This window comes from Crocodylus porosus, unplaced genomic scaffold, assembly GCF_001723895.1.
Source record: "Crocodylus porosus isolate Cpor-Errol unplaced genomic scaffold, CroPor_comp1, whole genome shotgun sequence".
Lineage (NCBI taxonomy): Eukaryota > Metazoa > Chordata > Crocodylia > Crocodylidae > Crocodylus > Crocodylus porosus.
This window is the reverse complement of record NW_017728951.1, coordinates 19,879,314-19,882,759: the sequence shown is the minus strand read 5'-3', so window position 1 is coordinate 19,882,759 and position 3,446 is coordinate 19,879,314. Positions and strand designations below refer to the sequence as shown.

General features: G+C 45.7%; 1 non-coding gene across 1 annotated transcript; it reads right to left on the bottom strand.

The window, feature by feature from the left end:
• Window positions 1-2,623: 2,623 nt before the first annotated feature.
• TRNAH-GUG lies at window positions 2,624-2,695 on the bottom strand. The gene has a single exon. It is a non-coding gene; the product is annotated as a tRNA-His (tRNA).
• Window positions 2,696-3,446: the final 751 nt, after the last annotated feature.

The window sequence follows — 3,446 nt, the reverse complement described above, 5'->3', positions numbered from 1 at the left end:
GCTGTAGAGTGCGTTCTGTTGACAAGAAAATCAACTGTAATATACTGGTTTGCGTACATGTAAATCAGAGTCTAGTAAGGAACTGGTCATTTGTGCATTCATTCCTATGTTGCTAAACAGCTAAAGGAATTTTATCAATATATAGACTCGTCCCTCTATTACTGTAGTACCCCGGCAGCTGGGATTCTTGCTTAGTTCAGGTGTAAGAGGGGCTTTTTAAGTGGGAGGAAATGCTGGTGCAGTGCTCCATTCCTAAGTTCACGTCTACACTACAGTAACTACCATGCAGCACAGGTGCTGAGCATAGTCACCTGATGGAGCTCAGTCTGGGCTCTCCAGCTTTTGTAGCCGTCATTGAGCATTGTGCTCCCATGGATAGTTTGCTGCCACAGTACCTTAGTTGACTAGTTCAAAGCTGGCACAGGCATCTCTAGTTGTTTTGTAGTGACTCGAAACCTGCAAAATTCTCAGCTCTCCTGTGATAGCTCGTGACTGCCAGGCTTTAGCAATGTGAACATTGCCCAGAGTCCTGGTGTTGTCCCCTGAGGTTGTTCAGTTAAGGATCACACCAGTTTTACTGGAAGAACTGGAAACATCAGCAGGCTTAAAAAAATATGATCGCTGGTACTGCGTTAGTCCTCTGGTTAGGAGGTGCCTGCTAACATTTCCAAGTCTCATGAATGAATGGATGGATAGAACGAGTGTGTACTAAGGATTTCCAGCCAGATGCATGCCGCCTCACATGTATCACTCATAATGGGTGCATCTACATGAGCTATTAGCAGCTCAAGAAACTCTGGTGCAATTTACACCAAAGTCAGGTGCTCCTGGGTGCAGTGTCTTCACATGCGGCTGGGACCACAGCAGTTTGAGCTGGAGTGGAGCAGCCCTGGGCTGGCAATAGGCTCAGGGGGGTCAGCTCCAGGGTCTGGGTGGTGGCATCAGGCAGCAGAGGGGCTGGCTGGGGCACAAGAGTACTGAAACTGCAGAGCCATGTGGTTGACCCTCCGAGCTCACTGCCAGCTGGGGACTGCTTGGCTTTGGCTCAAACTGCTGCATTCTTGGACACTGTCCACTGGTGCGTGTCCGTACAGTAAATGACCATAAGATAGTACTGTCCCAGACAGTGCTATCTTACAGTGGAGTTAATTTGCTATGCCCATATGCTGGTGCTCGTGTAGACTGTAATGCTTTACTGTGAAGCTAGTTAGTCAACTCGGCAGTAAAGCGCATGTGTAGATGCACCCAATGTCTGCTTAATGGTGAGGCCATCTAATTGGTCCAGTGCTTGTGGTATATTGGCTTCTTCGCGTATTTGGAAAGAAGGATGTAAATTCAAGGTTTAGTGAAAAATAACACGGTGAAAAAAAAAAAGAAATGTGAGGAGGTATTTTGGAATTTAGGACTAGAATGGGTTTCCTGGCTCATCAAGTGCAATACAGCGCATTTGCATATTGTATCCACTTGTTCACGTATGTATCAAACTCTGTATCTTGATGGAGTTCCACGTCTGAATAAAGTCCTATCTATCAAGACCACCAGTTAAATTATATGCCCTCACTGTTTTTACCGAAAGGCTGTTCTGCTCCTCTAAGGCTTGGAAACCTTCATATTTCTATAGTAATTTATTCATGGCCATTCAAAACCCATCTGTTCTTGCTCCAGCAACGTACTTGAGGCCATTTAAAGAAGTGGAAGTGATCTTAACCTAACCCTGACACGAACCTGAACCACCAAGAATTTTTTGTTCCACCACAAGGGAAACAATTTAGTCTCAGGTTGGGCAGTATGGTGGTGGCTCAACTTTGCCGAGTTGTCAGCGATGTAGCATCTGCTTTCCCATTGAGAGGTACCCTTCTACATCCAGCAGATGCATCATAAATGTCCTTCTATGCTTCAGCTGTGATTGTATCTGCTAGGCAAGAAAACCTTGGCTAAAATGCTTTGCAAAACTGTCAGCCTGAGAGTGGCAACTCCTAGTTTCTTTAGCCAGCATGCTGCACAGGTGTGTCTGCTGGAGTTTGCAAGACATTCCATATTCATGGTGACACTAATTATTATAATCGTTCCCTTCAGGAACAGGCTGGCAGCCTACTCATTTTGGTGGCAGAATTGATCTCGTTGCAGAGCATGACATTCATTAGCAGCTGGACTAAAAAGCCACCCACAGATGTTTCCTAGTAAGAGCTGGGGTAAGCCCACCCACTGTGAGTACATTGAGTCCTCCAGAAAGGGACAGGTGTATAATCTAGGAAGTTTTCCAACTTCATTTTTTAGAAAAATGAATCATTAAACATCTACTTGAAAGAAACAGTGCTCGTGTTCTCTTTGTTCACAAATGCCACCATCACAACAAAGAGTACAACTTACAGAGATCTTGCAAGTGGGAGATGACAGGCCTTCCTTTATGCTAAAGCTAGCTACAGTACAGGAAGTGATCACAGAAACAGAAAATTAGGGTTGGAAGGGACCTCAGGAGGTCAGCTAGTGCACCCCACCCTGCTCAAAGCACGACCAGCCCCAAATAGACCATCCTGGTAAGGGCTTTGTTGAGCTGGGCCTTAAAAACCTCCATCCCCCTCAAAAGACAGAGCCCCTCACTGTACCACAACCTGTCAGGTAATGCCGTGACTTGGATTCGAACCAAGGTTGCTGCGACCACAACGCAGAGTACTAACCACTGTACGATCACGGCAAGCTACCAGGCTTACACAGCTAAGGGAAGAATCTGGCCTGATCCCTTGGATTCTGCTCATGCCGTGCCTTCACACATTAAAGCCAGTATATTCAGTCACCCTAGATCTAAAAGGGAAAAGCATTTAGCTTGTTGATCTTAGCAGAGCTGGAATTCTTCAGGACTTCTACAGGTGGACATTTAAGAAAGTTAAACTGCACCAATCAAAGGCATGAACGTAAAGCTTATGAACTACAGCATTAAGGCTACTTTGGATCCTAAGTGAGAGCTTCCACAGGGGAATTTAATGCCCTTTGAGTGAACTTATTTCAACTCTCTTGAGTGTCCCTCGGTATAGGTGAAGCCCGTGTCTCTTTGGAGCTGCGAGTGCAACTCTGCTTTGTCATTTGCTATTTAAGGGCATCTATACATGTGCTCCAGGAGTGTGGGGGGTGGGTGGGCGCTTTAATTAGAGTGGCTTTAAGAGCTACTTGAATTAAAGTGCCCGGAGCATCTTGTGTATCAGCTATCCTGCGCTGAAAAATGGTGACGGGGGCACTTTTACTAAAGCTTGTTGAATGAACTTCAGTTAAAGCATCCCTGCCATGATTTTTCAATGCAGTGATGCTGATACATGAGACGGCTAGAGTGTGCTGGAGTGGTAATTACAGCTAGAGTGTGCTGGAGCACTGTAATTACAGTATGTCAGAGCAGCCTCGCTGCTTGTGTATACGTTCCCCAAGCATGTGAGAAATGTGAGAAGGGGCAACAA